The sequence below is a fragment of the Trichechus manatus genome, unplaced genomic scaffold, assembly GCF_000243295.1.
Source record: "Trichechus manatus latirostris isolate Lorelei unplaced genomic scaffold, TriManLat1.0 scaffold00048, whole genome shotgun sequence".
NCBI classification, from domain to species: domain Eukaryota; kingdom Metazoa; phylum Chordata; class Mammalia; order Sirenia; family Trichechidae; genus Trichechus; species Trichechus manatus.
The window spans coordinates 1,200,913-1,215,106 of record NW_004443984.1 but is presented as its reverse complement, the minus strand read 5'-3'; the positions used below and the strand labels follow the sequence as shown (position 1 = coordinate 1,215,106).

Below are 14,194 nucleotides of genomic sequence, written 5' to 3'. Positions count from 1 at the left end.
AAGTATTTCACCAAAGAGGATATACAAATGGCAAATAAGCACATGAAAAGATGTTCAATATCATTAGCCATTAAGAAAATGCAAATTAAAACTTCAATGAGATATAACTACGTACCTATTAGAATGGCTAAAATAAAAAAGTGACAACACCAAATGCTGACAAGAACACTGGATCATTCATACCTCACTAGTTCATAGCAGGTTCATCTGTAATAGCTAAAAAATAAAATCAGCTCAGATGTTCCTCAACAGATAAATGGTTACACAAATTGTGATACATCCATACCATGGAATAAGGATACTACTTAGCAATATTGATACATACACATACATATACATACTACTTAGCAATACTGATACATGCAACAACTTGGATAAACCTCCAGAAAATTATGCTGAGTGAAAAACTCAAATTCAAAAAGAATACACACTGTATATATACATTTTTGAAATGGCAAAATTTTAGAAATGGAGATTAAATGAGTGCTTGTCAGGAGTTGGGTGTGTAGGTGAGAGGGAAGTGGGTGTGGTTAAAAAGGGCAACACAAGGTATCCTTGTGGTGATGGAACTGTGAACCTACACAAGTGATAAAAAATATATAGAACTTAACATATATACACACACACAGAAATGAATCAAGTAACACTGGGGAAATCTGAATAAAATTGGTGGGTTATATCAAGGTCAATATCCTGGTTGTCATACTATACTATACCAAAAACCAAACCCATTGCTGTTGAGTTGATTCTGACTCACAGTGACCCTATAGGGCAGAGCAGAACTGCCCCACAGGGTTGACAAAGAGTGGCTAGTGGATTTGAACTGCTGACCTTTTGGTTAGCAGCCTGAACTCTTAACCACTGTGCCATCGGGGCTCTGCTGGTATACTACGATTTTGCAAAATGCTACCATTGGGGAAAACTGGGCACAGTGTACAAGGGATCTGTGTTACTTCTTGTAAATGCATGTGAATTAACAATTAATTTCAATTTTTAAATATTGGGAAAAAATATTCTCAAGGTGTTTCGAAAGATGATCAAAACTCAGGAGCCATAAAAGAAAAGACTGATACATAAAAATACTCAATTACATAAAAATAAAAAATATCTGCATGGTAAGAAACATAAACAAAGACAAAGGATTGATTTATTTTATATATAAAGAATATCTACAATCAGTAAGTACCTAACCGCTGAAAAGAGAAATTACAAAAAAAATGACAGCACAAGAGAAAGAAATTCAAATGGCTCTTAAGACAATGAAATAATCCTTATTCTTATTCATAATAAAAACGCAAATTAAAACTACAAGCTACTATTTCTTCCTCATTTGGCCATAACCCAGAAGTTTTATATATACTGTGTTTGAAAATTTATGGAGAAATGGTCATTTCATACATTGTTGGAGTAGGGAGAATATAAATTAGTTAGTGGTCTCTATAAAGGGCTACTTGGCAGTATCTACCAAAATTAGAAACGTATATACTGTTTTGCTCCAATAATTCCATTTTTAGTAGTTTATATTATAGTTGAACCTGTATATAAATTGAATACTACACATACAAGGAATCTCAGTCTAAATGTCCATCAAAAGTGATACAGTTAAATAAATTAGGGTATAACTATATAATGAAATCCATTAAAAAAGAATGAGACCCTTGAAAATATTATGCTAAGTAAAAGAAACCAGTCAAAAAAAACCACATATTGTACAATTCCATTTATATGAAAGGTCCAGAATAGGCAAATCTACACATACAGAAAGCAGATCAGTGGTTGTTTAGGGCTGGGAAGAGAGAGGAGAGTGGAGATTAACTGCTAATGGGTATGGGGTTTCTTTTGGGGGAATGAAAATATTCTAAAATTAGATTATGGTGATGGCTGCACAACCCTGGGGATGTACTAAAAAACATTGAATTTTACACTTTAAATAGGTGAATTGTATGATACGTGAACACTACCTCAATAAAACTGTTTTAAAAAAGGAGGAAGCTCAATATATCTCCAAGATACATTGTTCAGTTATAATACAAGGTACAGAATAGTAAGAACAGTTTGCTATCATTTATTAAAACATATACCCACACTTGTAGATGCACAAATTATTCCTGGGAAGAGACATAAGAAACTGCCAATAGTGGTTGCCTTGGATGGAGGGTGGGAGGAGATAGAGGTATTTGGATGGCCTATGGGACCAAAATGGGAGAAGACTTAGTACTTTAACTGTATACCCAAATTCTGTATTACATGCGTATGTTACCTATGAAAAGAAATGAACTACTATTTGGTTGTTTCATCTGAAGAAATAGATAATACTAGCCCCTGTTTTTAAAACATAATAAAAAACGGCAATAAAAATGAAGTTTGACCTATGTCTCACCTTATATAAAAACTAATTCAAAATTACCATATGACCCAGCAATTCCACTCCTATGTACCTACCCAAAAGAACTGAAAAGACTCAGATACTTGTATAACAGTGTTCATAGCAGCATTATTCACAATAGCCAAAAGGTAGAAACAACGTGAGTGTCCATCAACAGATGAATGGATAAGCAAAACGTGGTGTATACTACAACGGAGTATTATTTAATCATAAAGAGAAATGAAGTTCTGATACATGCTATGACATGGATGAACCTTGAAAACATTATGCTAAGTGAAATAAGTCAGACACTAAAGGACAAATATCATAAGATCTCATTTACATGAAATATCCAAAACAGGCAAATGCATACAGACCAGTTTATTAGCAGTGACTAAGGGTGGGTGAAAAGGGGAAATGGGGAGGTATTGCTTAAATGTACTGAGTTTCTGTTAATGGTGATGAAAAATTTTGGAAATGGATAATGATGATCATTGCATAACATGGTGAACATCATTAACGTCAATGAATTGTACATATAAAAATGGCTGAAATGACAGAAATGTTTTTATATATTTTAGTAAAATTAAGTATAAAAAACTTAATTCAAAATTGATCATAGACTAAATGTAAACGTAAAACTATAAAACTTTTAGAAGAAAACACAGGAGAAAATTTTCAAGACTTTAGGTTAGGAAGAGTTCTTAGATGCAACACCAAAAGCATAATCCATGAAGGAAAAAATTTGATAAAGTAGACTTAATCAAAGTTAAAAACTTCTGCTCTATAAACGAAAATAAAAAGACAAATCACAGACTGGTAGAAAATATTTATAAATCACATATCTGACAAAGAACTTGTACACAAAATATATAAAGAACTCTCAAAATTCAACAATTAAAAAAAACAATTAAAAAATGGCCAAAAAATCTGAATAGACCCTTGACTACAGAAAATACATGGATAACAAATAAGCATATGAAAAGATGTTCAACCTCATTAGTCATTAGGAAAATGCAAATTAAAACCATAATGAGATACTACTATATACGTATTAGAATGGCTAAAATTAATAAAACAAAAACTGACGATACCAAGTGCTAAAGAGGATGCAAAGCAACTGAAAGTCTCACACGCTGCTGCAGCTGTTGTGTGCCACTGAGTTTGACTCATAGTGACCCTACAGAACAGAGTAGAACTGCCTCATAGGGTTTTCTAGGCTGTAATCTTTACAGGAGCAGATCACTAGGTCTTTCTCCAGTGGACCCACTGGGTGGGTTTGAACTGCCACCTTTTGGTTAGCAGCCAAGTGTTTAACCATAGCACCACCAGGGCTCAATCATACATTTGCTAGTGGGAATTAAATTGGTACAGCTGCTTTGGAAAATAGTTTGACAGTTTCTTATAAAGTTTAACATAAACCTACCACATGACTCAGCAATCCTGCTCCTATATATTACCCTATAGAAATTACAACTTGAATATAAGTTCATTCACACAAAAACCTGTATGTGAATATTTATAGCAAAATAATTCATAATTGTCAAAAACTGGAAACAATTCAAATGTCCTTCACCTGGTGAATGGATAAACAATGGTATACTCATACAATGGAATACTACTCAGAAATAAAAAGAACTACTAATACATGAAACAACACGGATGAACCTCAAATGCATTATGCTAAGTGGAAGAATCAAGACGCAAAAGGCTGCTTACAGTATGAAACAATTTATGTGACATACTGGAAAAAGCAAAGCTATAGGGATGGAGAACAGATCACTTGTTGCCAGGGGATATGAGTGGGAGAGGATTTGACTATGAAGGAGCGCGCGCGCGCACACACACACACACACACACACACACACACACTCAGTTGCTGTCGAGTCAATTCCAACTCATGGTGATCCCATGTGTGTTAGAGTAGAACTTTGCTCCATAAGGTTTCCAATAGCTGATTTTTCAGAATTAGATCACTGGGCCTTTCTTCCGAGGAACCTCTGGGTGGACTTAACCTCCAATCTTTCAGTTAGCTGCCAAGTGCATTAACCTTTTGCACTACCCAGGGACTCCTACAAAGGAGCAGCATAAGGGAAATTCTTTGGCGGGGAAGGGTGGGACTGTTTTGTATTCTGATTGTTGTGGTGGTTACATGACAGTATGCATTTGTTACAAATCATAGACTTGTACCCTCAAGAGTGAATTTTATTGTACGCAAATTAAAAAATAACTTGAAAAAAAAAGTAGAACAAAACATAACCACCAGATTAGAATGGTCAATGACTCCATATCCAAATTACCTGTTTACTGGCAACTTTCATCATGCTTGATTGTGGACCAAGCACAATGGAATGAACTGATTGTAAATAACTTAGATCCATTATGTAATATACTGGGGCTGCCTTTGGGCTACTCAAATTTCTAACTCTCACTTCCTCAGCAGGCCAAAAGATAAGGATTTACTACTGAGTAAAAACAGAGGCATTATCTGTGAGATAGTTTGAAAGAACAATTATAATATTTAACCCTTGCTAGCACCTACTATGTGGAAATCATGTGCTAGATGATTCACAAATTAAGTCTGGAAAGTCCATGTCTCAATGATTTACAGCTGAAAATATTTAATAATTCGATCAAAACAAGATTTTACGGTTGGGAGTTCTATTAAGTTACCCAGTCTATCCCCACCATGGTCACATTTAAACTGTGGCCAATAGGCTGCATATAACAAACCTAATTGCTTTTCCTTTTAACAACCTTGTACCTCAAACAGAAATACAGTCACAACCCTATTACTGAATCTGATTTTTTAGAGGGTAGGGAACTGGAGAGACCTGGCAATAGTTGTAGGACCCTGGCCTTCTCCAGGCATCAGTTTTATTAACTGTTTAAAAAAAAAAAAAAAAAAAAGTGAATGGAACAGGGAAATAGAAGACCAGTTGTCTTAAAATTCTTTTATCTCTGAAGTGTTCAGGAATTTATTATTTAAACAAAATACTGGAGTCAAGGGGACTACCAGCCTGATAGCATAAACCGTCTATTGCTGTGATGCATGACTTGACTTAATAACTGGGTTTTCTACCTAGCTGTTTCTTTCCTCTCTGGCTTCTAGGTGTATCTAAACGAGCTCATACTTCGCAGACTAAATACACCAAAAAGAACCAATTCATTGCAGTCCAAGAGACTTGAGAGCAACAGAATTTTTTCCAATTTGAAGCTGGGGTTGACTAGTTTGTCCCCATTTAGGTGGTTCTGACTTAACAGAAAGGTAGTATATATAGCTCACTGGTCAACAGCATAGACTCTGGGTTCAAGTACAGACTCTGCCACTTATTAGCTGTTATGTCCTTGAGCAAGTTACCTAATCTTTTTTTTTTTAGAGTTACCTAATCTTTTTATGCCTCAGTTTTCTCATCTGAAAAATAGGGTTAATAATAAAGTGTACCTCCTGGTTGTTGTGACAATTTACTGAGTTTATGTACCAAAAGCACTTAGAGAAGTGTGTGGCACATGGTAAATGCTAATAAACACATGTGCTAATATTGTATGTATGTTCAACTCTATTCTAAATTTTTTTCACCCATCCTGGTATTAACCCTGCACGCATACATATGCTGGTGGCACGCTATAACCACTGTTATGGCTACAGAGATTAAAAAGAGAACAGTGGATTTAGGAAAAAAAACGGCAGTAGCAAGTGGTCAGCAGGAGGCTGATGAGAAGTACTGTGGCACAAGGAAGATCCAAGACAGGAGGCTGGATATCATCCTTGTTCACCATCCTAACTTTTTGGCTGGTGTTTCTACATCTATAATTAGGAGCTAGACGAGGCAAAGTCTTTCAACTCTAACAGCTTAAGATTTTAAATATGCCCATACGTACAGATTTCAAAGTTTGTCCTTTGCCTCCAACACACCTGCTTCACAGTGCAGAATGTAAACATTGCTGATGTATTGCCTCCAAAACAGTTTGGGGCTTTCCATTAAGACCTCAGGTCAAAAGTAATATTTCCTATGTTCGTATCTGCTCTAAATCTAGCACAATGATTTTCTGATCAGGTAGTTTGAAATTCCATTATAATAACTCAGTCAATGCTAGAGCCATGAATGAGTGAAATAGAGTACATTTCGCAGATGGAGATAAATATTAACTTAGAAATAAACTATCATTAATTAAACCATCAAGTATTTTCAAACGGTATCATGCTCTACCTCACATCTCGTGTAAATAAGTTTTGATCACCTGCATATAGTAGTGGCACTTGCACAGAGTATAGGCTAACTCACTGTGAAAAAACTAAGTTAGCTCAATTCCCCCGATCATCTAGTTCATGTTACAACTGTAAAGTTAACCCAATTTAAGTCCTTGTTCTTCAAGTTGGTCTTTCTTGGCCTCCTAAATTTAAAATTAAATATATCTTACTGCATCACAAGGAAAAGTTGTACACAGGCTCCGTTTTTCTATCTTGAATAGCTATGCTTCTGTGAAAACACAGGAATTTAGTTCTTCCAAATACCACACTCCATAAGTACCCTAATAAACTGCAGTACTGGACATCAAGAGGAGTCTTAAAGAGCGAGGGAGGGATGTCTTTCAAAGATGTGCTTCATATAACTATCACTTCTGTTTTGCTGATGGGCAAACTGAGATGTGCAGAAGAACCCACTTATAAAAGTAGAAGCACATATAACTGGATTTAACTCGGGTTCAGCCACTAAGTACCAGGTAGTTTCAGGCAAGTAATTTAACCTCTTTGAACCTTTCTGAACCTATTTCCTTACATGTAAAATGGTACTAACAATATTTAACTTGTGCGGCTGTGATAATTAAATAATATAACACTTGAAAGTGCTTATGATCACGTAAGTCTGAGCAGATTTTAATAAAAGATATTATTGGAGAAGGGAAGTGACTGAGATAGGCTAGTGACTGCTCCAAGTCTCTCTGCTAGCCTTATCTCAAAGCAGCCATTTCCAGTACGTGCTTATGTTAAAAGTATAGGACAAGACCTCTATTGCTTTAGCTCTAACAATTTTTGTGTATGGTGTGAGATATGGGTCCTACTTCATTTTTCTGCATGTGGAAATCCAATTTTGCCGGCACTATTTGTTAAGAGACTGTTCCTTCCCCATTGAATGGACTTAGCACCCTTGTCGAAGATCAGTTGTCCATAGATGTTACGAATTTATTTCTGGGCTCTCAATTCTATTCCATTGGTCGATGTGTCTATCACTAAACCAGTACCAGGCTGTTTTGATTACTGTACCTATTTAGTATGTTTTGAAATTGGGTAGTGTGAGGCCTCCTACTTTGTTCCTTTTCAAAATTGCTTTGGCTATGCAGGGCCTCTTTCCTTTATATGTAAAGTTAAGAAGAAGTTTTTCCATTTCTGTAAAGGATTTTGTGATTTTGATTGGGACTGCACTGAATCTATAGATCACTTTGGGTAGTACTGACATTTTCACAGTATTAAGTCTTCCTATCCATGAGCACAAACTATCTTTCCATTTATTGAAGTCTATCTTAGGGTCTTGCAGCAGTATTTTATAGTTTTCACCGTGTAAGTCCTTTACATCCCTGGTTAAATTTATTCCTAGGTATTTTATTTTTTTAGGTACTACTGTAAAGTTCTTGGAAGAAAATATAGGGGTAAAACTATGAGACCTAGTTTTTTTTAATGATAGATTATCAAATACGACAACAAATGCACAAGCAGCAGAAGACAACATAGATCATTGGGACCTCATGAAAATTAAATACTTGTGTTCATCAAAAGACTTTATCAAAAGAGGAAAAAGACAACCTATAGGCTGGGAAAAAAATTTTGGGAACCACATATCTGATAAAGGTTTAATATCCAAAATATATATAAAACTGCCACAACTTAACAACAAAAAGACAAATAACTCAATCAAAAATGGATCTGAACAGACACTTCTCCAAAGAGAAAACTCAAGTGGCCAACAAACACATGAAAAGATGACCGCCATTAGCCGTTAAAACCAAAAAACCAAACAGGTTGTCATCGAGTTGATTCTGACTGATAGCAACACTATAGGACAGAGTAGAAATGCCCCACAGGGTTTCCAAGGCTGAAACCTTATGGAAGCAGACTGCCCCATCTTTCTCCCGCAGAGTGGCTGGTGGTTTTGAATTGCCAACCTTTCACTTAGCAGTCGATCACTTTAACCACTGCCACCACCAGGGCTCCTCCTTAGCAATTAGAGAGATGTAAATCAAAACTACAATGAGATACCATCTCACTCCTACTAGAATGGCAATGATAAAAAAAAACAGAAAATAACAGATGTGGCGAGACTAGAACTCTTATCCACTGCTTGTGGGAACGTAAAATGGTATAACCATTGTGGAAAACAGTATGGCGATTCCTCAAAAAGTTAGAAATAGAGCTATCACGTGATCCAGTGGAGCCCTGGTAGCGCAGTGGTTAAGAACTCAGCAGCTAACCAAAAGGTCGGCAGTTCAAACCCACCAGCTGCTCCTTGGAAACCCTAGGGGCGGTTCTACTCTGTCCTATAGGGTAGCTATGAGTCAGAATCAACTTGACAGCAACGGGTTTTGTTTTGTTTTTAATATGATCCAGCAATCCCACTCCTAGGAATATACTCTAGGAGTCTGAAAGATAGAGTTGGTCTCTATTTGTCTGGAGGAAGAAGGAGACCCAGGAATCAGAGAACGAAATAGACTGTAGGTCTAACTGCCTCTATGAACTACCATCTCCTTTCCCATGCGACCAGAAGCAATGGATGGTACCTGGCTACCATTACTGAACAGACATGTACACCGATGTTCAATGCAGCATTACGCACAATAGCAAAGAGGTAGAAACAACTCAAGTGCCCTTCAGCAAATGAATGGATAAACAAAATGAGGTAATACATACTATGGAATACTATTCACCCTTAAAGAAAAATAAAGTCCTGATACATACTACAGCATGGATGAACCGCAAAGACATTATGCTGAGTGAAATAAGTCAATGACAAAGGATAAGTATTGTATGATCTCACTTACATGAAATGACAATAGGTAAATATATAAAAACCAATGGTTACTAGTGGTTACCGGGGTGGGAAGGCGGAGGGACAGGGAGAATTATTCTCTGGGAAGTACTGAATTTTTGTCTATGGTGATAGGAAAATTGTCATCAACTAAAGGTAATGGCTACACAACTTGACTATTGTAACTGATATCACTAAGTTGTACACGAGGAAAAAAAAGGGCGAAATGGCAAACAGACTGTTATATAAAATTTTACAATAAAAACAGCAGCCCTCCCCCAGCAAAAAGGCTGCAGCTATTGATACTACATAGGTACAGAAAAACACCTCATAGGATTAGTTTTCTTGATTCACAGATTTAGGGTCACAGATTCATGGGCCTGTCCAGTCAATTGGCCTAATACTGTTTTTAGAGTTTCTGTTCTACCTCCTAGTTCAGTGAGTAGTGCTTGGGGTCTTAAAAGCTTGCTAGTGGCCACCCAAGATAGAGTTGGTCTCTATTCATCTGGAGGAAGGAGACCTGGGAATCAGAGAAGGAAACAGACTGTAGGTCTAATTGCCTCTATGAACTACTATGTCCTTTCCCATGAGACCAGAAGAAATGGATGGTACCTGGCTACCATTACTGAACATTTTAATCACGGTCCCAATAGATGGATCTTGATCAAAAGGAGGAAAAATGTGAAACAGAACTTCAAATCCTTATTGGAAACCGGACTTACTGGATATGCTGAGACTGGAAGAATCCCTGAATCTACTGCCTGGAAACAACTTTTAAGCCTTGAATTGAAACTATCCCATGAAGTCGTGTTTAAACAATCTAGCTAATTTAATAAAGACTGTTCGGCTTGAGCACTGAGCTCTTTTAAAGTATTATCTATATGAGATCAAACGGACAACATTAACTAAAATACAGATGAGAACTTCAAAGGGCAGTGACTCTAACTTAATAGTCGTGAAACAATATGGACAGAAAAAGGGAGAATGGTGACACAATGTGAAGTATGTAACCAGTGTCAATGAACTAACTGTACATGTAAAAACTGTGGAATGCGTATATGTTTTGTTATGTATATTTTTATCTAAAATTTTAAAAAAGTACAGGACATAACCTATTTATCTGCCATTTTCTAAATGGCTTCAGATTAAAAATTTTTTTTTTTTTATTCATTTAAAGGTTTCCTTACTGGTAAGTGACATCCACTGGATCAATAGCAACAAGTCTCGAAATAAAGTACATACTAGAATCTGTAAAATATTCCGTTCTGAGTTTGAAGTTAGAGCAAAGAATCTAGAAGCATTTATTCATGGAATATTAACCAAGCATTTTCTATTTGATAGGCACAGAGGAGTACTAGTATTGTAACAAAATTATGATCTAATTAATCATTGCCTCACCATGATCCTAAGCCCTCTCAGGACAAAGCCTCCTTAAATGTAAATTAGGAGTTTAAAAAAAGATAATCTTTTCGGGCCCTTATATCGCTGACATTCTTTCATTTGAGATGTACAGAACTGTGCTCAATCAGGGTTGAGTGGAATGGTACGTAAAGCACTTATTAAGTATATAACTGAATTCAAACTGCTTCCAACGTCACATCTGAGCTTCGCAAGAATGAAGCAGAAAACGAAGATGCTTGCACGTGGGCTTTCTAGATTAAGTATCTGACACAAGGAAAAGTCTGCCAAAAGCCAAGTAGGCAGCGCGAAGGCGTCGTCTTCCCCTGAATACTTCCTTTACCACTCTGGCTTCAGAGAATATGAGAAAAAGTAGATCCCTATACCTTTTCTAACCCCACCTTTCCCTCGGAGGCTGATCTCCACTTTTAGGAACTCGGGTCCTCACATGCCGGCTCCCTCAGGAACTCGGAGTCTCAAAGCTCCGATCCCATCTTCACTGCCCGCTTCTGTTTCCTCCCAAACCCAAGTCTTCGTTGCCTGCTTCTGCCCGTCAGGAACCTAAGTCTTCGCTGCCCTGTTTCTGAATCCTCAGCAGCCTGGGTCTTCACCGTCCCGCTTCTGTTCCTTAAGAGTCCAAGTCCTCACTGCCCTGTTTTTACCCCTCAAGAGCCCTTGTCTTCAAGCCCCGTTCTGTTCAGACCCTCCTCTTAAGGTGCGTGGGTCCTTACATCCTAACCGTCTCAGATCGCTTCCCTCAGGTGCCGGGGAACTCACATCGATCCCCTTTCCCTAAGTCCTGTCCGGGTCCCCACAGCCGCGTCTTCTCCGAGCCCCGAGCCCCTCAGTCCCTTCCAAAGAACCTCACAGCCCCGTCTCCTCCGCAACGTGGTTGTTCAAACGCTGACCCACTGTGGGCCCAGGTCCTGACTCCCTCCTCCCGCTTTTCTTCCTCAACTGCCAGGGCCCAAGACTCACAGGCAGCAGCGTCTATCTCCCCATGATATGCGGAGACTGCCCCACTGAAGCGTTCGTCTCAGCAGCCGGTCCGACTGCGCGGCCCTCCCCGACTACTTCCGGCACCGCTCCCCGCCTCCAACCCGGAAACGCGCAACTCTTCCGGCCAGCGGACGCGCGCCTGGTTTGCGCAAGCGCAGACTTTCCTCCAACACGTGCTCGTAAACCCGAGCTCTTGCTCAGCTCCGACCGTTCAGTTTTCTTTTTCGCTTTTTCAGTTGGTTGGGAGTGTGCGTTGACTCCGCGCTTTCCATCCACACGGCTACGGAGGTTGTCTTCACTGTTTCTTACTGACACTGCTAGCTGTATATATCTGCAGCATGACAGATAATTGGAGTCCTCGGATGGCTTAGAGGTAGCCATTTTTGGTTGGCGCCTTTGTCGTGATATCACGACGGAGATGACACCTGGGACAGCAGCAGCACAGGAACCTGGGGACAGGGTTGTGCCTCTGAATTGACAATTAGTAATAATAAAAATTGAGCGCTTACCACATGCGGGGAACTGTGCCAAACTCTCTGAAATACCATTTAATAATTAAAGAAAACCTGTTAGAGATTAAGCACTGTTCCAGCTTATAAGGGTAGCGTCTCTTCTTGAACTCAGAACTCTTCCTCCAAAGTCTAAGCCTGCCCTGCAGCCCATCTGAAAGCTTTGATACTTTCAGTTATTTCATCCATCAAATGCTTAATGAGAACTGCTGTATTCCTGACCCCGTGCTAAATGCTAGGCATTTAAGCAAAACCTCGTTCTAGTCTCCGAGGTGCTCACAGTAAAATGGAGAACCAACAAAACGCAAAGCAATTACAAAGGGCTGTGACAACCCAGAGCAGTAACAGTAACTGCTAGCAGAAATCAGGAAGAGGTGTTCCTGCCTGGACTGGTACAGCAACCTTCCCCCGCCCGTACCCCCGCCTTTAGGCATTACCACCATAAATTATCACCTTCTACACTGCCACCAAATCCGAATTCTCAGATTCAAAGCCCCTTCACCATTAGGCTCTAAGCCATCTTTCTAGCCATATCTCCCTGCCAGTGCACTCCTCGTTCTCCTTGGGGTCTGCTTACCACTTTGTTCTTGTTGCATTCTGTCTTAGGTTCTCTAGAGAAGCAAGACCAATAAAGCATATATATATCTATATCTACAGAGAGAGATTTATATCAAGGAAATGGCTCACGTGGTTGTAGAGGCTGGAAGGTCCCAAGTCCGTGGGTCAGGATAGAGGCTTCTCCTGATGCATGTAGCCACAGGGGCTGGCGAACCCAAGATTGGCAGGTCGGGGAGTAGGGCTCTTGCTCTCAGGCTGTGAAGACTGACAAATCCCAAAGATCAACACGCAAGACTGCAGGTAAGCTGCTAGCTCAAGTCCTAAGAACTGGAGGTCAGCTGAACAGAAGCCAGCTGCAGGGTGGAAAAGAAGCAAAAAGTCCACAAGCCTTGCTAGAATATCCACTTACTTCAATGCAGGCCACATGCCCAAGGAAACTCCCTTTCAACTGATTGGCTACTCACAGCAGATCCCATCATGGAGGTGATCACATAATATCCAGTCTCATAGTGGAAGTGATCACATCATCATACAACTATCAAACCACTGAGAATCATGACCCAGCCGAGTTGACACACAACCTTAACCATCACACATTCCTTACCATCTTTTATAAGACCCAGTTTAAATGTACATTCATTTATTCAACAAATATTTATTGAGGGAGTGCTCATTGTGTGCCAAGCCCTGTGCTAGGTGCTGGGTACATACTGATGGATAAGACAATATCTTTAGGGAGTTTACAATCTACAGTGGGAAAGAGACCATAAAAAAAATGCACATAAGGGTTCTTATTAGATGCCATCTAGTTTGTTCCGACCCGCAGTGACCCTATGTACAACAGAACGAAAAACAATGCTCCTCCCTGCGCCATCCTCATAACCGTTGCTATGTTTGAGCCCAGTATTGCAGCCACTGTGTGAATCCATCTTGTTGAGGGTCTTTTTCTTTTTCACTGACCTTCTACTTTACCAAGCATGATGTCCTTCTCCAGGGACTGGTCCCTTCTGATAACATGTCCAAAGTAAGTGAGATGAAGTCTCGCCATCCTTGCTTCTAAGGAGCTTTCTGGCTAAACTTCTTCCAAGGCAGATTTGTTTACTCTACTGACAATCCATGATATAGTCAGTATTCTTTACCAACACCATAGTTCAAATGCATCAACTCTTTGGTCTTCCTTATTCATTGTCCAGCTTTCACACGCGTGTGAATCAATTGAAAATACCATGCTTGGGTCAGGCACACCTTAGTCCTTAAAGTGACATCTTTGCTTTTTAACACTTTAAAAGGTTCTTTTGCAGCAGATTTTCCCAATGCAATGCGTCTTTTGATTTCTTGACTGC

The 14,194-nt window shown here is 39.0% G+C and overlaps 1 protein-coding gene across 1 annotated transcript in view; it reads right to left on the bottom strand.

Annotated features, from left to right (window-relative positions):
- TAF12 (TATA-box binding protein associated factor 12) overlaps nucleotides 1-11,864 on the bottom strand; it is a 26,665-nt gene extending 14,801 nt beyond the window's left edge. Inside the window, exon 1 of the mRNA XM_004377027.1 lies at nucleotides 11,764-11,864. The gene's annotated coding sequence lies outside the window, so the exon portion shown is untranslated. The remainder of the gene's footprint in view (nucleotides 1-11,763) is intronic.
- Between the last annotated feature and the right edge of the window lie 2,330 nt (nucleotides 11,865-14,194).